The sequence below is a fragment of the Anas platyrhynchos genome, chromosome 2 (genome assembly GCF_047663525.1).
Source record: "Anas platyrhynchos isolate ZD024472 breed Pekin duck chromosome 2, IASCAAS_PekinDuck_T2T, whole genome shotgun sequence".
Lineage (NCBI taxonomy): Eukaryota > Metazoa > Chordata > Aves > Anseriformes > Anatidae > Anas > Anas platyrhynchos.
In genome coordinates, this window is record NC_092588.1 from 29,366,111 (window position 1) to 29,387,996 (window position 21,886).

The 21,886-nt window shown below is 37.8% G+C and overlaps 1 long non-coding RNA gene across 1 annotated transcript in view; it reads left to right on the forward strand.

The window, feature by feature from the left end:
• The window catches only part of LOC140001848 (uncharacterized), a 66,843-nt gene extending 57,761 nt beyond the window's left edge, over positions 1 to 9,082 (forward strand). Inside the window, exon 3 of the long non-coding RNA XR_011807433.1 lies at positions 7,798 to 9,082. This is a non-coding gene — a long non-coding RNA (uncharacterized lncRNA). The remainder of the gene's footprint in view (positions 1 to 7,797) is intronic.
• The last annotated feature ends 12,804 nt before the right edge of the window (positions 9,083 to 21,886 follow it).

Here is a 21,886-nt window from a genome sequence, read left to right on the forward strand (position 1 = left end):
CACATAAAGATAAAAGCTCATATAGATAAAGGCATGTTAATTAGTCCATAAAGCCTTATTAATCAGTCCTGTAATGGTAGCAGTTTGAAACCATAAAAGAAAAATTAAGATATTTGTCTGCAGGCTTAAAATAGAGAAAAGAATGAAAACCCGACCACAGAGCATCATGTGACATTAACACCCTGCTGCTGGGAAAAGGAAGATATAATGTAAGAACAGAATCTTCTTTGCATTATATGAAAGAATTAATGCATTTGCACTGGTCTAGCTGAGGAATAACAGCAAAGGCTGGTTCAGACATACCCAGACACATTAATCTACTTCTAAAGTAGATTGACTAACTTAATCCATTGCTGATGGAAGTCAGTGGGACTCTGACTGAGAGTGGGATCGGAACCTGAGATCCATTTGTAAAGAAGAAATACTAGCCAAACTGAAGACAATAGCCACCGACACAAAATATATATGTATATATATATATATACAAAATATATATATATATGTGTATATATATATATATAGTCAGCGTATTTTCTAGTCACTAAGTCCTAGACATTCTTCAGGCAAAATTTCCCCTCAGATTGAGATCAGATGAAATTCAAGGATTCTATTAAATAAAATATATTACATTTTTTTTTATGGAAATGCTCCATTTCCATCTTCATTTAGCATTTGGTACCTCTAAAGAAAGGCTGCCATTCTAATCCATTGAACTGTCTAAAAAACAGAGACATTTAGAAAATCATTAATTTTTTTGTTTACTTCTTTGTTACACCTCACTAGCTCTACAGCTTTCTAACAAATCTTCCTTGTTCCAATAAAAACTTTTTTCTGCACAGAGTACAGATATCTCATTTCATTACAAATAACTGGAACAATTGCAGCAATTTGTGATTCTGAAACTATCCTCCCCAACCACTAAACCTGCATCACTTTTATACATATTTCTAAAAGATTAGAGACATTTTCTGGTTTAAGAAACCATGAAAGAGAAAAGTATTTTTCCCTTTTTTGCTCCTAATTCTGTAGCAAATGAAGAACAGATTTGCAGGGAAAATGTAAGCTCCAAGCCTCTCCCAAGCAGATGTGAGCAGCGATGGCAGTACAAGGTCCTTGTCACTGACCCACCTCCTCCTCACATATTTCACAATTGGGTCTGACTCAGGTAAACCAATATTCATCCAGAACACCATCCAGCATGGTCACATCAGGGCAAAGAAGCCTTGCATTTCATTTTAAGCCCTTCCAAAGGAATGTGTCTTGGGACACCAGTGAAGTTGATTTTCATCTAGCAAGAAATGTATGTTGTTTATTTTCTCTTTCACCTAATATTAAACTGAAGTAAACATTATTTTACATATCCAGCTGTTCATCACTTACACTGAAATAATGGTAACTCTTAGATTGTCAGTGTATTCACCCTTGTACTTTTTAATAAACATAAGATGGTGACAATTATAACATTTTCATTTATTCCTCTGTCATATAACATTGTTTATATTATTGCAAAACAACAGTGACATCCAGAGGCACAAAAGACTAATCAGAATCATTCATTATCTATGGCTATGTGTTCAAAATCTGAGTTACCCAGGGTTTTAAAAGCTTTTATTCTTTGTAACCCTATGGATTTTAGAAAAATGTATAGAAATGCAAGGAAAATATCTAAACTTTTTTTTCTTTTTATTTTAAACCCATCCCCACATGGCTTTACACTGGTCAAAATTCATTGGAATATGGTTGACTGAGGTAATGTGGGGACTGTTATGTCCTATTGCTGAAAACTGTAATTGATAAGGATCTCTGTGAAACCTCTTAGCTCCAGATACATTTTTGCAGTCCTTTTGTTGAAAAGAGAAGAGGCAAGATCAAGAGAAGAAATTCAGGCACTTCCAACTGAGGCATGAGAATTCTTTAAAACTAGGTACAGTTAGACACCTTCTTGGAGAATCAGTGCTGTTAAAGTACAGTAGGTTGCTAAAAGCACACCCCCTAACAGGATATTTGGCAGACTTCAGTGCACAATTTCTCTTGAAAGTGATTTGGCAGAGTGTTGAGATGAGCTTGCTTCTGTCCATGTATAGGAATAAGAATAGGAAATAAAGGACATTTAATGTTGTTTTTTTTTGGGGGGGTGGACTTAGTTATCTAAATTTCACTTAAATTCCTATCTACAGTTTAGGTGTGCTTCTGTGGACCTAAATCTAAATATCGGTTCACTTCAAAGAAAAGATATTTTTGCAGCTGTGTTAGTTCACTCAGACTGCAATTCTGGTCCAGCCCATGATTAGAAGTGACCAGCTTCAGTGCACATTTGCAGATGTCTTGTTTCCACACAGAGCGTGTATTTGTAATGAGGCTGACTGCTCACTGAAGTCTGACTGCTGAGAGCTTTGCCTGAAAAAGGACTCAAGGACTGACAGATTAGAAAGCATTATGAATTCTTCTAATTATTTTATACTACAAGTTGCCCATTGCAGAAGACATAAATTTATACATAGTCCTGAGGAAAAAATAAAATATCCGTAACACTTACAATTGCCATAATCTTAGAAAAGCTCAAGTCTCAAAGCCATGCATTTACTGACCAGCTCCTCTGCTGGCATGAATCATAATAGCTCCATTTATTTCAATGGAGCTCTGTCAGTTTGCATCAGCGGAGGCCTGGGTCCTACCAGTCTCCTTTTTAATGTTCCTGTCATTCCTGCAGGGATGTAAGTGCTGTATTGGTTTTCAGCTCTTTAGCTCCTCACAAATGCTGAACATCTGCTTGCAATACAAAGAAGATTGCATATATTTACCACTTCTGTCTACCGTATCTGAGGAAAATGCAGGTCTATTTAACTCTACACACTTCTTTCTTTGTCAAGGAAGAGTATTTTAAAAGATGCCTTTTAAGTTATCTTTTTATACACTGAAGGAAGTAGCTATTGTAATAACCACAGTGCCATTTTAGCTTTCAATAGAAATTTTCTCCCACAGTAGTTTCTGGTAGTAAACAATGCCTGTTAGTAGTCCATTTTAGGGGGTTACCTTGTTCTCCTAGTGATACAGCTCTCACATAACATTTTGCCCAGGATTTCATTCAAGGGGATAAAGTTTTTTGGAAGGAGAAATGCTTTCCAGTTCTCTCCTTGTCAGACTAGCAGTTGACAAATTGGTGAATTGTTTACACAAAATGAATGCTGCATTCTGTACCCAGCTGACAGACTCCTGTGGTTGATAATTTATTAGTTATTCTTGCTATGAAATAATATGCACATAATCTCCTTGTTGCATTCATTTTTGTATAAAAGATACAGAATAATTAGAATTTTCACCCTGACTCTAGAAAGAAACCATATTTGCATTCTCATTACATAAATTGAAATATTGGGGGGAAAAAAAGGAGGTAAAATAGCATGACCAAGGTTTCACAAGTATACAGGTCAAGGCTGTCTGAACAGTGTTTTCTATAACACTATAATCCTCGCAAAAGTCACTGTATTAAAATTTTCAGAGAAGGGTGATCTTGGATTAGGCGCCAAGGACAAACCTCAATATCACAAGTACCTGCCTCCCGCTAATTATTTAGAAGGCACTGCAAGGTATTGTGAGACAGATTATTTTTATTATTAAGACAGTACTTTAAAATTGAATAAATATGTATCACCATATTTGGGGATGTGAAAAATGTTTTCTTGAAAAATGCTAAGCTTAAACATATCCTCTGATTATCGTAATGTCACAAATGGGACAGAGGAGGCACAAAGAAGTGAAGGAGCTTGTTCAAAACTGTACAACAGATCATTTATCATCTTCCTTTCTGGCTTAAGGTCTGTGTTCCTGCAAAACTATGGCAAAGACAATAAGATAAGGAGGGGTTCATGTTATGCTATGCAAGCCTTTAACCCATACTTTGATTTAAGTAAAAATCATCAGCTGTCTTCCATGTACGTTAATAATAAAATTCGGGAAGTAGATGCCTTATAAAAAACATGTAGGGAAGTTATGTTCCCTTGCTGCCATACCCAGACACCTGGACAGGGACCCACAGCTCATCACAAGAGAATATGTGGTGTTTGGCAAAGAGTGTAACTATTACGCCTGACAGTGCACGTGCACCTGTTTCAGACCAGTTTGGATAGGGCAGTGTGTACAATACACCCCAGCTTCAGTCGTGGCCTCAAAAGGTCCTGCAATATCTTCCAGTCCCCACTAGGCAATTATTTTTTGGGAACAGTTTTTAATAACCTCTGTAAGTAGATGACCTTGTTATAAAAAATAAAGAGTTGTGCTTAAAGGACTGTTCAGGAGATGCTTTTGTTATTTGGGGAAGAGGTTTGACTATGAGCAGTAGAGGTGGACATCTGAATGGCTTCCATGAAATGACCTTGCAGCTCCAGTTCTCTTTCTAAGGAGAAGACGCGTGTGTAACAAAAACCCTAACCTTTTAAACAGTTCTATTGATTTTGGTAGCAGAAAAGTCAAGTCTATATTCCCCATTCTGAGATCTTTTTTTAAGAAATATTCATGCCAAGAGATTAATGCAGAATAAAAACTGAAGATATATGAAGGCTTTACACTATATTCCTCACGTGCACTTAAATCAGTTATAATCTACTAATCTCAAATTTGCATGTGATTAGGCTTCAAGAGTGTTCCTTGTCTGCCTATGCTGTATCTCTTTCTTCAGTGCTATTGCTAGACATATTTCAGAACTGATAGTGGCTTATCACTATCAAAAGCAGCTCAAAGTATTGAAAATCTTGAGTTTAGCAACTGTCCTTTCAAAATTGTAAATCATACCTGTTTTTCTTCATCTTTATAGTCTATTAATAGGCATACTTTTCATGACAACAGGATTTGTTTGCAGGGTTATGAGATATCATCTGCTCCTTCTCTCTCCTCCTCACTTAAGCTGTAATTTTCTGTCATATCACAGCTGGTTGTCCTGGAAATAGCTTGTCACAAAACATAAGATTTGTTGCTACTGAAAGAGCAGAAGCATCTGTAAAAGAGCAAAAGTTAGATTTCAGCTGAATATTCTTTAAACAAATGAATAGGAAAAGAGGAGGCCCTAAGCAGAGTTTACTTAAGGTGTTTTGTTTCTCCAGAGAGTCTTTGTGAAGTCTGGGAGGATAAGAAGAGACCTACAAATGGTTGTAGCTTCAAATAGATTATGTGGGTGGATAAATATAGGGGAGTGTACTGCGTGATTGAAATAGGATGAGCTTGGGTCTGCACACAGAAAGAAAACAGATTTATTTTCCAGCAGAAGGCAATTTCCATAAATAAATAGGATGGCTTATCATTACCTGCTTTAAGCATGATTAGACTAAATATGCTTCCAGCAGTCAAAAAAAAAAAAAAAAAAAAAAAAAAAACTGAGTTAATTTTCCCTTTTCTCTGAAAAACTCTGTTGCACTTGGTTTGAGCGCTAGACATGAAAACAAGAGTGATGTTCGGTCTGTCTTTGGTCCAGGGTGATGGGTAGAGAAATGTAGCAGCTATTTCCATTGGTACCCAGGGTTCTTCTGCCCAGTGTTATTCTGCCACCAGGACATGCTAGAAGATTCCATTCTATATCTGCCGAATGTGATGAAATATGTGTGTGCCTTTTGAGCAAACCCATAGCCTACCAACTCCACCTGTATGTGTGGGTATGTGTCTGGACACAAGTTTCTCATGTGCTAGAAACAACCCCAAAACAGCAGTGATAAACAGTACCTCTTTTTTCTGTACCGCATGAGCAGAGAAATGGGCAGATTTCAATGTTTGCAGCACACAAAGAGTAAGTCTATTCAGATTTCCGCAGCTGAGAAACTCAGAGGAGAAATAAACCACGTTTTTCTGTTACCCGAGAGTCAAGTGGTTACACCCAGTGAAATTACAGGCATAGGCAAACACTTCTAGCAGAAAGATAACCAAAGCCTGTAAATATTCCCATGAAGGTGCATTTTTAGTTGATACGCTGTGCATGGCATGGCCATATTCGGTTTTCCAGTAGTATTTACTCCAGACAGGAAATGTGTAAATAAATTCAATCAACACAGGTGATAAATACTTGATGTTTCAGTTATATTTAGTGTGTACAAACATAAATAAGCTTCTGATATTGCCTCTATGCTTAAAAACTGATCTTATTCATTACCTTTAGTAAGAGGCTAACGTTTTATTGTCTGAATAGTTATTACTATGGCTATGCTGATAAGTTCTGGTAGTGGCCTGTTGTTCTATTCATAACAGCCAATGTTATGCACTGCAAACATATGCTAAAGTAGTCTACCAGATGATGATAAGAAAAATTATTATAATTTTGATTTACTTGTTCTAAAGTAAACATCAGTAAACCAATTACAAGATATATCTTATTTTTTTACAGATTCTGTGAATGGGAAAGAATCACTGATTACCAGTTTTGTTTTCAGTTCTATTTGATGAATCACATTTAATTACAACATAATTAGGCAGCACCTCAGAAAAATATACACAGTAATGGATAAAAAGAATGAAAAGAAGTGATCATATAATAATTTGGAAATACATCATAGCAATTCTTTTCATTAAATTTCTGTTGCTTATTTTAATTGTCAGTGTCAATACCATCATCTTAATATTATATTTTCCAAAAAAACTAATTTCAATCCCAAGGTAAAGTCTGTGTTTACTGAGAAATCATCCCAGACCCATTTAACTTCAAACACTCAAGGAATCCCATTAGACTACTAATTATAAGAAAATATAGAATTCTCTGCTTTCTAGAAGCCTTAGACAACACTGGAGTCCTTTAGAATAATTCTGATTCAAAACAATTTTATGCATGTTTGAATATATGTTTTTGTCTGTATTGAATAAAAATACTACTAAAACCTTAAAAAAAAAAAGGCAAAACATAAATAGATAAATAAATAAATAAATAAAGTCCTTGCTGGATTTATGCAGAAAGAAAAAAAAAATGCAAACATAATTTATGAGGCAGATATCTCAGCGCAGCTTTGTTTCTTGACCTGATGACTAGGTAGTGAAAGTAGCAACAATGCATATGGATAGTCAGTAACCCCATCTTTAGAGTCACAACCTTCTCTAAATCAACTGGGTCCAACCCTGGATATAAAACTTCTTTCATATCACCAGCAGTGCATGTATTCTGCTGACAGGTGAGTTTCTTTTCCATTTAGTATGCATTAGGCAGGCAGTGCACCATCAGCCCAGCACCACAAATTCTGAGATCTCCTTTGGGGGACTCACATTATATTGTCTGGAGCTCAGTGGTTTGTTTTCAGAATCTGGATATGGGCCTGATTCATCACTTCATTACACAGATTTTACCCAAATTTATTTTAAAAAAAACTTATTAGGATCCAGAGCTGCCCATAGACGTTTCACTTCAAGTGGGATCCTTCAGGGTGCTGAGGTCAGGTGGAAGAAGTCATGAAGAAAATGTCCTCAGCTATCAGAACAGACTTTAGCACACCCTTATTTTGCCTGCTGTTGTAACAGTCCTGTTATCTGACTATCTGCCAACATCTATCTTTCAAAGGTGGTGAGTCAATCTTAAAAAATTCATGGCTTGGCTTAAAAACCACTGAGTCTTAAAATGACGTACTGAGCCTCAGTTTATTTGTTCATTGGATTTCTAACCTATCAAATTGGCATCTTTACTTGTTTACCTAGCTGAAAAACCTAAACATATAGATTTTTTTTGTCTTTTTTTTTTTTCCATTTTGTGGGTGGTTTTGTTTGTTTGTGTTTTTTTTGCATTTTGCTTTGTTGTTGCTTTTTACTAATGGAAGTTTGATTTCTTCCATACCACAGGATACCCTGTGTCACCATCTCCAGGTGAAAATGCCAGACACTGTAGCAGTCATGAGGGTTATGGATGTTGCAGACTGAACAGCAAGAAAAAAACACAGACTGACTAAACATGTGTCCTTCCTGGCATGAAATATGTTTTCTGTACAGAAACCAACTGGAATATCAGAGGATGCTACACCATGTTGCTGCTGGTGCAGCTATGGGGAGAGCTGAGAAACTCCCTAGCAAAATTCCTAGCAAAACATGTCATGTCTTCTGCCCCCTCTGCAGCTTCTAGAGAAAACTCACAAGCAAAACACCTGGCACAAGGCAAGGGAGCTTCTGCAGAAAGGGAGGAAGCCCAATTCATAACCCAGGAGATGGGTTTTTGTCCTCTAACCTTTTCTAACACACTGAGACGGAAATAGCTTTCTCTCCATCCCATGCCCAGTGGCACAACTCCTCCTTCACTGGGACAGGGGAGCCATGGGGGTCAGCAGGATGGGTGCCCTGATGCTTGGCCCCAGGGCTGCAGATATCCTGGCTCCCAAAATGGTACTTGGCAGAGCCAAGGGTGGTCTGGGCATAACAGGGCTGCTGTTTTGCCAGGTTTCTGGCATACTTTGGGTGAGGTTAGTAAAGAGGTTTTTTTAAGCCTGAAGTTCTTTCAGAGGAATTGTCACAGGCATCATGTCTGCAGTGCAAGAAAAAAAATTCAAGGCCTGGTATTCTAACTAACTGTAAAGCTGCTTTCCAAGCTGCAGCCTACAGGAAAACTAACTGAAGAAATGCGAAGACCATCAAATTCTTCTCTTTTTGACACATGGTTCACATTACAAGATGTCACCTACTGGTCAACAGATGCCAGGGATGTGTCCAGGCCCTCCACAGCCTGAGTTGCCAGCCTGTCGCAAGGACTGGGCACAGTACTGCCCTCCCTAACTTCTCCAGTCCTGAACAAATTCCTAAGCATTGCCTGAGTTTTACAGGGGGCATAAAATAAAGAAATGTTGTTATGGGCTTTTGAATAACTTTAAGCACATTAAAACTGTAAAGGTTCTTAGATGTATAAACAGTTAAAAAGAAAATCAGGCATTTGTAACACTAAAATTTTTATTACATTACAAGAAACTCAGTAGTAGGTTGACTTTAAGTACTTTGGGCTCAAGTCAGCATAACGATGTGTTTTATCTTTTGCAATTGCTGGTGTTTTTAGTACTATTTTGGCTAAAATACTTTAATGCTAAAGTCCTGTTTGAGAAATGTTATCTAAAAATCCCAAAATGTTAAAATTATGTATGATCAACTGAGAGCATAATAGAGCCAATTATGAATATTAAATGGTATTTTTCAAGTTTTTAAAACAGATAGATAATGCTAACAGGAAAGAGATTATATAGAATTATTGACATTTTTCATTTAAAAAAATTTTTTTTTCTTTCTTTCCCATGTTCCAAATGAATGGAAATTTTCTGACATGATCACAGGAATTCTTGAAGAGATATTTCTGGAGGGTAACACCAAGATAAATTGCTGAGATCTATATTGTATGGAATATAATTATGGTAGAAGGAAGGAATGATCACAGCCATGAAAAAGAAATATAAGCTGCTTTGGAGAATTAAGTAACTTTAGCCCTAGCAAGTTCAGTACATTTCTCATCAGCATTAATAAAAGTTATACCTGCTCACAGTATGAGTAAATTTAAACAAGTTAATTTTATCCTTCTCAATCCAGAAAGATGATTTTAAGAAATGAGGGATGAAGATTGCTAAGATATCCATCATAGGATCATGATGGCTACCTTGTCCTTGTACAAAACCCATTAATTCCCTTTCCATTAGTACCTGTCTGCCAAGTCAAATATTTGTGAAGGCTACTCCTTGTTCCTGGATAATACTCAGAATTATATTATAGTACACTGTAATACAATATTAAAGTATAGTATACCATTTTTCAGTATTTGTTTACAGGCTGGATTTCTTTCATTTTACAGATATTACAGAAACATGATATATTTCAGGGGAAACATTTGTGCTTTATGGTAAATGCAATATTTAACAGATTTTGGCAAGTCAGTTTTCATTGGAGTTTGTACATGCTCCCACACAGAACAGTAAAATTATGATGTTTACCTAACTCCAAATTCAGTTTAAAAACAGATCAGTGAACAAGGACTAAGATTTGGGTCTAAACATGAAGGTACTAAGCTACCAAATCTGTCTGCAAAAGATTTTTGTCTGAAACAAAAGAAGCTTTGAATGACCAAAATGATTTTAGAAGGTAAAATATTATCATTTTGGGAAGACCAGCCCAACCAATCTCACAAGATTGATTGGAAGCATACCTTCCATTTCACATTTTGTATGCAGATCTACACTCAATAAGTCTCTGTCCTTCCTCCAATATCCCCCATGAGACAGTTTGAATGGGAGCTTTAATTCAAACATCTAGCATTTTAATTTTTGTCTTTGGTGTTGAGTCAAAACTGAAAGATAATCAGCTTTCATAGAAAAGACTGAAAAGAAGAACTGATACAACATGAGAAGCAGAAAAATGGAAAAGGATTTGGATATTGCATCATGATGACATTAGAAGAAGCCTGATGATGTTTTGGAAAGCTATTTTGGCCCAAGTGGCTATATAAGCAGTGATTTCCCCAGTTTTAGCAAACTTCTGTTTTTCAGAAACCGATGATATTTTACCTTTCACTTTGTTGATTGACTTCTATAGAGTACATAAAAATGCATGTTCAGCATATATTAATGTGTCCAATAACAGTTTTTCAGTATCTTGGTCTATGTTCTTATCTCTTTGTCTGTTATCACATAATTACATATTTGGAATATTATAAAATTGTTCAGTGGGAAGGGAACTTCAAAGTTCTGCCTGACTACTTCAAGGCTAACTGAATGCAAAGTATATAAATGTAGACATTGTGCAAATGCCTCTTTGAACACTGACAGGCATGAGGCATCAATCTCCTCTCCAGAAAGCATGTTCCAGTGTCTAATCAGTCTGAACCTCCACTGGCACAGCTTTGTGTCTTTCGGGCACATCTTCTCATTGATTACCAGGGCAAAAAGACTGGCACCTCCCTCTGCCTCCACTCCTCAAGAAGCTGCAGAGAGCAATGAGGTCTCCTCTCAACCTCCTCTTTTCCAGACCGGACAACTCAAGTGTTCTCAGTCTCTCCTCACTCCATTCACCACAACAGTCTGGGCCCAGCCGTCCAGCCAGTTTTTAACCCAGCGAAGAGTGTACCTGACCAAGCCATGGGCTGCCAGTTTCTCCAAGAGAATACTGTGGGAGACTGTGTCAAAGACCTTGCTGAAGTGTAGGCAGACTATGACAACAGGCGTTCCCTCACCCACCAGGCTGGTCACTCGGTCATGAAAGGAGATGAGGTTGGTGAGGCAGGACTTGCCTTTCATGAACCCATGCTGACTGGACCTGATCCCCTGGATGTCCCACATTTGCTGCATGACTGCATTCAAGATGACCTGTTCCTTCACCTTTCCTGGCACCAAAGGCAGGCTGACAGGCCTGTAGTTTCCCGGATCCTCCTTATGACCCTTCTTATAGATGGGCATCACGAGTGGGAGTCCCCAGGGGTCGGTTTTGGGCCCCATCTTCTTTAATATCTTTATCGATGACTTGGACAATGGATTTGAGTGCACCCTCAGTACTCAGTGGATTTGAGTGCACACTGCAAACAGCAGATGACACCAAGCTGGGGGGAAGTGTTGATCTGTCAGAGGGTAGAAAGGCCTTGCAGAGGGACCTGGACAGGTTGGATTGAGGGGCAGATGCCAATGGGATGAGGTTCAACATGGATAAGTGCTGGATCCTGCACTTTGGTCACAACAACCCCATGCAGAGCTACAGGCTTGGGGCAGAGTGACTGGAAAGCTGTGCAGAGGAAAAGGATCTGGGGGTGCTGATTAATGCTCACCTGAACATGAGCCGACAGTGTGCCCAGGTGGCCAAGAAGGCCAACGGCATCCTGGCTTGTATCAGGAACAGGGTAGCCAGCAGGATCAGGGAGGTGATTGTCCCCCTGTACTCTGCTCTGGTGAGGCCGTACCTCAAGTACTGTGTTCAGTTTTGGGCCCCTCACTACAAGAAAGACATCGGGGCCCTGGAGCATGTCCAGAGAAAGGCCAAGAAACTGGTGAAGGGCCTGGAACACAAGTCTTAATGAGGAGTGGCTGAGGGATCTGGGATTGTTTAGTCTGGAGAAGAGGAGGCTCAGGGGAGACCTTATTGCTCTCTACAACTACCTGAAAGGAAGTGGTGGGGAGCTGGGGGTTGGCCTCTTCTCACAGATAACTAGTGATAGGACTAAAGGGAATGGCCTCAAGTTGCGCCAGGGCAGATTTAGGTTAGAAATTTGGAGATATTTCTTCTCAGAAAGAGTAGTCAGGCACTGGAACAGGTTGCTCAAGGGAGGGTGTGGAGTCACCATCCCTGGGGATGTTTAAGGAAAGGTTGGACATGGTGCTTAGGGAGGTGGTTTAGTGGGTGATATTGGTGGTAGGTCAATGGTTGGGCCAGGTGATACTGCAGGTCTTTTCCAACCTTTATGATTCAATGCCTTCCAGCTCTTCTACCAGCTTTGTTGCCCTCCTCTGGACACTTTCAAGTATTTTAATATCCTTTTTATATTTTGAAGACAAGAACTGTGCACAGTACTCAAGGTGAGGCCACACTAGCATTAAATAAAGCTGAGAATCACCTCTTTTTACCATACAGCTATTTTGTGTTTAATGCACCCCAAAATATGGTTTGCTATCTTGGCTGCCAGGGCACACTGCTGATTCGTGTTTAGCTTACTGTCAACAGCCAGATTTATCCCAGTTGGGAAAATAACAGTTATTCAGATTTCATAATCTCGCTGATGATATTTAGTTCTTTCGTTCTCTTTAAATGATATCTGTATTTTTGTTGATCATTACTGCTAAGAGCTTAAAAGGATGTTCAACTTTGTAATGACAAAATCTCCACAAATCATAAAAGTTTCAAACTGCATTAGAACAGACTCCTATTCTCTCTCTAATTTTAGTTACTTCGATATAAAATAAATGTTCAAGAAAACACCAGACACATCATACCAGAGAACTCAGAAGTAAATATGGAGTTCTGGGACAGATTTCTCCCAGGTGGAAGTAAAGCAGTGCTAGGGTTTTAGCTTTTTGTGGTTGTGTTCTTCAAAAGCTTTATTTTCAGAAATGCTAGTTCTTTATGAGTCACAACAATCCCTGCTGCAAGCTCTATTTAGAGTCAAAGAAGAATCTTGACTTACAACATACAGAAATCACATTCAATAAGTCTGCATTCTGAATGTGTTAAATATACTATATGATGAAAATTGGTGGGGACCTATGCAGAGCAATACATGTTTTCAGGGTGAGAGTTTAAAAGATATCCTGGTTTTGGTTGAAGATTAGTAACAAGTACAACAAAAAACAAAATTACCAGCGGGTACTATAAAGAAATTCTTACAACTTAGAATTAAGTTTTAATGAGGTTAATTGGAATACATATGTTTTCTATCTAACCTTTCAAATATAATTAAATATCTCAAAACTAGCACAGATTCAGTCTGCTTTGTTAAAGCAACATGTCTGATTTAAAATGAATAGTTCTTGAGCTCAGTTCTGCTTTCACTTATTTGAAGTAACTCTTCTGCAGCCAGTTCTCTCACTACCAAAAAAAATCTTGCTTTTTCTGAAAGCTCCCAGTTATATCACCCAACTTGCCTTTACAAAAAAGACCTGAGCCACTCCAAGCTGGAAGTTTAAACCATGTACTTGCATCTGAAAGTCAACTGGAGCTGGAATAGTCCTTGAAGTGCTTCTTGGTTCCTAAAAGGAGAGAGAAAAGAATATTATTTTTCCTACCAAAGCTTCACTGCTTTTTACTGCTGTAACATGAAGAAAACTAAAACATTTGCAGCAATCAGGAAGCAAACTTCAGTATTACTTCAATATTTACTCATCTGGATTTGACAAAGTTGTGCTGAAAATGAAAGCTTCTGTGATTTGGGGGATATGAGATTCCAAAAAATACTATTTAACTATACAATAACATAATATAGAAAGAAGTTTCCATACAAATTATGTCCTAAATAAATAAATAAAAACTTTTCATTCCAAAAATAGTGAAATTGAGCGTTACAACAACTGGAAGTTACAACAGCGCATGAATATTTTAGTTTGTTCAAACTCTTCAAAATCAAAAACCTTGTGAGGATTTTAGTGTGTTCTTTTTAATTTGTTGAAGCTTTGTTTTCCCACAAAGAAGGTTCCATCAGAGTATCTACTACCCAGCTTTAGCATCATCTTGGAGCTAAATGACAATTTTGCTATGAACAAATAAAGCACATCAGAATTTTGACTTGCCTTTAGCATTAACCTTGAAAATACTTTAGTGCAGCTTTTACAGTCACATTTCAATTTCCAACTCTCTCATTTTCAAATCACTGAAGAAGTAACTTACACTAACCATTTACGCCAAGGCAGAACAATATCTGCATTGCTGTGATGACTGTGAAGTTAGGGAATGGTTTGAGCCAAAGCCACACTGGAAACCTCAGTAGATTTTAGCTGCTCCTAATCAACTAGATTTGGAAAGAGACTAACTGTGCAGAAAAAATTACTGTTCACTTGAGGTCTAGACAATTATCAAACAGAGCCTACATCTTGTATTTCTCTTCTCTATTCCTCTAAACGTGAATGACAGAGTTACACTTTGATCCCAAAGCCATGGAGAAGAAATTGAATGAGTCCAAGTAACATTTCACCGGTGGGTATAGAAAAACTTTATTATCTACAGAAAAGTAAATTAAACTTGCCAGTACTATTTAATGAAACTGAAAGCGTATGTCATGGACCAGCCAATGACTATACTATTAAATTCCCTTCCTCTCCCAAACAGGACAGCCTTACCCAGACTGCTTGCTTAGCAATGACATTCAACAAGGGTAAAAGCCAGCTCCTGCACTTGGGACAAAACAACCCAGCACAGTGGGAAATAGGCTTGGGGAAAGATGGATGGAAAGCTGCCTGACAGAAAAGGACCTAGGGATGCTGGTCAACAGCCAGCTGAACATGAGCCAGAAATTTGCCCAGGTGGCCAAGAAGGCCAATAGTATCCTAGCATGCATCAGAAATAGTGTGACCAGCAGGACAAGAGAAGTGATTTTCCTGTCAGTACCTCAAATACTGTGTACAGTTTTGGGCCCCTCACTACAAGAAGGATATGCATGCTCTTCTTGAACACGTGGAGTGAAGAGCCATGAATCTGATGAAGGGACTGGAAAACAAGACCTAAGAGGAGCGACTGGGGGAAGTGGGGTAGTTCAGTCTGGAGAAGAGGAGGCTGAGGGGACACCTCCTCACTCACTACAACCACCTGAAAAGAAGTCACAGCGAGGAGGTGTTGGACACAAGGAAATGAGCTCAAGTTGCACCAGGGGAGTTTTAGATTGGATTTTAGAAAGAATTTCTTCACAGAGGGTAACCAAGCATTGGAATAGGCTGCTCAGGAAGTCCCCATCCCTGGAGGTATTTAAGAGATGTGTGGACATGGCACTAATGGACATGGTTTAGTGATAGGACTCGGACCAGGTTGGCAGTTAGACTTGATGATCTTGAAGGTCTTTTCCAATCTAAATGGTTCTAGGATTCTATGACTGGTCACTCCCTTTTGCTAACTCCTGAGCAAGGCCTGAGCAAAGTCTGAGAGATGGCTGAGATGGCAAAACAACTCTAATGACCACGGTGAGAGGTCTCCACTGTGGCCCATCAGGTTCCAGTCCCCAGCAAGGTTTGGAACAATTAGGTCCCTAAAGGCCCACAGCCAACTCATGGTGTAGGATAAATTCATCATAAATTGTGCATGGTAGGAAGTTCAGATGAATTCTTCCTGTTTATTTTTTTTTTCCCACATTCATTGTAAATTATATAGATATACCACCATCCTTTAACAAATTCAAGAAATACCTTTTTCACATTAAAAAGAATTTGTTATGCTTAGCAGTTCACTCATCTCACTAAGCTTCTCACCAATGAAAAAGTGCAGAGAAATTAAATATATATATATTTCCAGCACAGGGAATCTTGGAAGTATGTCAGAGCCTTTTCTCTGTCATCTCATTTCTGTTCATGATTTTAACCATACACTTAATAAGACTGAGATTCACCTCAAAAATTCTCCTCGCAGCTGTCAAGTATTCCTTGCTCCTTTCCTTGAAGCTCATTTGAATTCTTTGAGTAGCACTGTTTCTGTAGTAAAGCTCCCTCATGACATGCTGACTCTCTGATTGACAGGTAACATACACAGGCAAAGCAGAATGCCAAAGAACACGACATGATAAAACCAAACATAGCTTAATACAGTTATGATAATGCCAAGCAGCTTAAAATTCTCTGTACCTTTGACAGACTAGCCATATACTCTTTGTATCTCAAAGCTGTACATCGGCCTAGAAAAAGCTAGCTTCTTTGGTCCTTGGAGAAAATAAATACCATTCACATTTTAGAAAAGGTTTAAACTCAAGGTGAGTAAATTGATTTTTGCTGATGAGAGCACCATGTTAATTGTGATCTTTCAGACTTAAAAGCATGCATCTTGTATTTGATTGCGTATATAATGTGGGATGTGAAGGCTACCTGACTTACGTGGCACTCTTATTAAAGCTTGTTGAACAGTAAAGACCTGACTTTTAAATATTTTCACAGTTGAAATCTGTAAGATAAGTTTCTTTGAAACTGTAATTTATGTAGTCATATTTTCTAACAATACTGAAAATAATTGAATTATTTCTGTGATTATTCTTCAAAACTTGACTGCAGAAGTAACAACCAGACTATTTCCGATTTTCCTGTAATTCAATTCAAGCAAGGGGAAGGCAACTGCAGGTGACTTCAATAGTGAGCACAAAACCTTGAGAATGAATAGTTCAGCAAACAATTTCTGAACAGCTCACAGAATAAAAATCATTCACTCAAGCAGTTCATTTGTTTCCAAAGCCAAGGATGCTGGGTAAATTCAGGAGTCATTTATAGCTACAACTTTGCATGCTGCTATATAAAAGGTTTTCCTACCTAGAGATGCCAGTGTGCAGCACAAGGGGCATAAGTCTACAGCATGTTTGTTACTCCTTCCACTGCTCTGTGGACATATTTGAGCTGACATTAAAGCCAGTGTAGTGCTAAATAAAAAAAGGCCACAGCCCTACTTAGTACCCTTACAGTCATGAGGTACACCTGATATAGGGGCAGAAGTGCTTTCTCATTCCGAGGTGTCTAAAATAATGCCTGTGTTACAGCCCATCAAAGATGTGCTTTGTAGCATGAAACATGCCATGCCTGGCAGTGTGCCATGGAGACATGTGAGCATCTTGGGAAGGCAAAGAGAGTGCTGGTGTCATCCATGGTGTGAGCCAAACACAGCACAATCTATCTTACATTGCTCTTGCCATGGTGTCTCCTGTCCTCCAAGCCACACCCAAGAAACATCTCAGCAGGCACTAGTCAGCACAGCATGGTGGAGGGCATGCATGATGTGTCCAGAGGAACAATCTGAATGGTCAGTAGACCAGTGCTGGAAATAATTCCCCACCTCTGTTTTATTTATCAGCATAAAAATAGTCTGAGAATACAAAACCTCCTGGCCTTTGCAGAAAAAAGAGCACAAAAGCCTTTTCCTACTACCTATCCACAGCAGCCACAAGAGGGGTAAACAGCCTGTTTGTCCGCATGTTGTCAAGGCTTGAGTTTTAATTACCTCTTTCTTTTAAAATACTCTATCCCCACCTTTGTTGTCACCACCGCCCTTTTATGCCATAAACTTCACGTACTCACTCATCTTCTTCCTGCATTCCTTTTAGATCCGAGGAAGCATTTTTTTTGCCCAAGGCTTTTTTAATTTTTGTCCAGCTATACCAGCCAGTAATAAATTAAACTATCTCCATCCACATTCTGTCTCTGGCTTTTGTCCATAGACTATCGTGGCTAGAACAAAATGTCAAGTCCAGACAAAATTAAGCCTTTGCTCAAGAACTCTCTTGGAGTTATAATAAATACTGCATTCGGAGCAGTTCACAGCAGAAGACCAGTAACTTTGAAGCAAAACGTAAAACAAAGTTTATGGCTTGGGGCTGATTTTTTTCTTCAAAAATCAGTTTTTTTTTTCATCTGAAAAGTTATATACTGAAGTTTTCAGTCAAGCCAAACTGAACTTCCTTATATCACTTGGCAGAATCTAAACACTTAGTTATGACACAGCTCATAGTTCCACTTTCTTTTGCTATGATATCTCACAGGAATTTGAAATCTTCAGTATCCTCTTGCATGCAAGCTGCCTGGCAAAATGTCTTCCATGCAGGAGCACAGCACTGATTTTTGCTGTCTTTTCACAGTATCTCATCCAACATGAATTCTAAGCTAGTTTCTCCTCAAGAGCTGGCTGAATAAGAGTCTGTGTGAGTGTTAATAGAAACATTAGAGGACTATTTAAATAATGAGACAAACCAAAATGAAATAATCTACTTGGAATTTCAAAAAATGTCTTTTATTTTTGAAATATCAAAACAATTTTATCTTTTTTTTTTTTTTTTTTTTTTTTTTTTTTTTAGATGGAATACATCTTCCGTAAAAGCAAATCACTTTCACATTTTTAACTTGATGGGATTTCTTTGTTTTGCTAAACATGAAATTATTAAACATGATTTTTCCCCTGGAAAAAAAAAAAAAATCCATGGACTAAAAATGCACAATTCTTTGTTGTTAAAATTGTATGAAAATTTGTGCACCCCCATACACAGCAGTATGCAGTGTTTTTAGATAAGATCCATCTCCCTACCCATGAGTCTCTGGTTCATTTTTCATTCCTCCATCATACTTGCAATCAGGCTGATTACTGCTGTTTCTACCTTAGAAACATTTAGAAGATTCAATTTTTTTTCTTTACAAGGCTGAGCCAGTTACTCAGAACACAGCAGTTTCCAGAGTTATTCCTTAATTACACTCATTCAAAAAATAATGGCTTAATTTGATAAATACCTTTAATTTGAAATTTTCATGTTTCAACATCTGCACCAAGGGTAAAATGAAGAACTCCCACTGACAACCATGGAAGAAACACATTTAATGATACTCTCTAAAATGAGATTTTTTTTTGTCTTTGTTCATTACTATTCCTTAATTTCTGCTTTGGGATCTGTAGATTCTCAGGTGAAAAAAAAGCAGAACAACAGAGAGTAGTGCAACGCATCAGCATGGTATGAGGTCAGAGTATGCTTGTTTTATAAAAGGCAATTTTCAAGATGAAGCAAAATGATGGGGACAATGACGGCACCCTTACAGATTCATTGTAGGAGTTGCAACCAGCATCTTATTCAAATGAACACCTAGTTCAGCATGAGGAAACTGCTGCCTAAGAGAGCTAGCAAAGATTAAAGGAGATCAGCAAATACTAGCTGAAACTTCAGCATTTTGAATTCAGTTGTGTTACTCTTGACTTATGCCTGTAATGGGTTATGTTCACATTTGTTTCTTCTTGCAATCTGAGTTAAATAAATTGCTATGCAAGCACAAAATAATGTTTTCAAATAGACTCATTCGTGCATTTATCTATAGCACTATAATCATCCTGAAGATCAGATATTTTTTTCCCCCACAAAACAGTGAATGTCAGCTCCTTTGGGTGTACAAGGTGTCATCAACTTTATGCCAGCTTTGCTGACTCATATAAACATCTACACTTGTAAGCATTAATTTTCTTAGAGCTACAGTACATTATGTACTAGAAGGGGATCAGAAGTAAGCAAAATCATCTGGAAAATATAGTCTAAATTTATATTGCTTCTGCTGAGAGGATTAATTTAACCAACTGGAGTTAGAATATATATTAAGCCATTAATGTTTATAAATCTAGAGACACAGTAAAACTCATTTTACATCAGCTATCATTACCAAGCTCATTTTGTTTGAATGTGTTCTTCTGTTGTTACCCGAGTGTTGGGAGTACCTTGAAATTATAAAGTAGCTTTATGTTCAAGGACAAATGAATCTGTGAGTTTGGACCTTTTGAAGATTCAAGAAAATCCAATGTTTGTTTGATAGTTAAACATCAGACACACACTGACTAAAACAAAACCACAGATTCATTTTCTAAGGATGTGTTCAATTACCTTCTTTGATGGGGAGATGTACAGACAGGAATATATGAAATCGAGCTACTATTTCAGTCTCAGCTGCTCAACTGCCATTCCATCAAATCCTTACGAGAAAGGTGATCAGCTCCCTCATTCATCGAATGCCTCCCAACGGTATCACAGACAACTCCCCTTTCACTGCAGTGTAATACCAGGGGCAGTGTGGGTCACGTTGCCAGCCTCCTTCTTCTACCCCAGGAATGCAGGCAGTAAATAAATACAGGAGGAGACAGCATAATCACACCAGTGAGAGGTTCGGGAAAAAGGGGATTTGGTTTTGGGGATAGCTTTATAAAATATTGTATAAAATAAATTTAAAGAGACTAAATAATTATTCTATTTGTGTTTGGAAATGGACATGGACAAAATTTAATAAAAACAGCTTTAACTCTCTGTGGGAGAGAGGACAGGCTGAATTCCATTTAAGTTGATAGATGGCTGGGTTTAGCATGTATGTGTAAATTTATTGATGTGATTTTATGATGCTTTCACTACTTCTGAAATTGAATTTTGATACATCTTGAAACTAGGGCTTTTGAATTTTGAATACTGTCTCCTGTTGTACCAAAACTAAACAGTAGACCTAGTTAGTTAAGTACTGAAGACAATATGAGTTGCTCAGTTCAGCCTGTCAGATGCAGAATAAGTCCTAACATTATTTACCCTTTTAATTCCATTGACTTAATTCCTTTTTATCATTTAAAATTATGTCAGAAAAATTTAAATGCAATTAGGTGATTCGGGGAAATGTTAATAGAATATTGAGCCATCTCTTTTTAAGGTCTCGGATCAAAATTGGCATGGGTTAGCCTCACAGATTAATCTGACAGTCTCCATCTTTTACAAGTGGACTTCCTTCTGGGAACATCAGTGGTGAATACAAATATTTCAAAAGTATGAATACTCCCTCATCTGAATTCCAGCTTTCCTGGTATTATTTCAATATGTCTTGATTTGATAACTGACTCTAATATTTTTTATATTTTTTCAGAGATTTATGATCATAATAGAACAAAAATATTTAGATTCTCACTGCCATGAGCATTTAAGTTGACTTTATGAAATACTTGTTCTCTGCACACTCCTAATGATAAGCTGACTGGAAAAGCAACAGTGCAAGTATGTGTTTTTTAAAAGAACTATTTTAATAGAAAGTAAGATCTATGTATTAAATATCTGTTATTCTGGTTCTTTGCAACTTTATATGTTCTGAAGATGAGTTCTTAAGGCTATACAAGCTCAGTAAAGTGTCGTAAATTATAATATATTGTAAATTTAAAAACTTTAAGCAATATGTTAAAGATTTCAGTGGACTGACAGCAAGCTTCACTGCATGTGTACAGCAAGCAAATAATTGTAGACACTGCAGAAACATCTTTTTAATTTTATTATTTGAACCAAGTAGCTTTAACTATTTTTGAGCCTATCTGGTGTTGCATCAATTTACACCATTGTTTGTAACTCTATACAATGAGGAAGACAGAAGAACATTAGAATCCCAACACTGACTTTGAGAAAACATCAAGGCAGCCTTGAAAACTTTCCATTATGAATTTGGCAAACCAGTATGTTGAGATTCCGTGAATAATAGGAGTGTCATTCCCTACCAACAGGAGTGTTATTCCCCTACCAAAAACTGGAAACAGAGGTGTTATGTCCAGTTTGTTACTGATCACGTATTGGCTGCTGCAGCTCCCAATAAAGCAGAGACTAAATGAAATCTAATAAGCCACTGAGTCCCACAGAAAACAGAACCTAAATTGAATTGCCTTCCAGTCTCAGTTTCACATCTAAGCAAGGGTGAGTGCTGTCTTGAGACCCAATACTACATCACTATCTTATGACCCGAGTAGTCCATTTAGGAGTCATAGGGGAGCCACTCAGTGT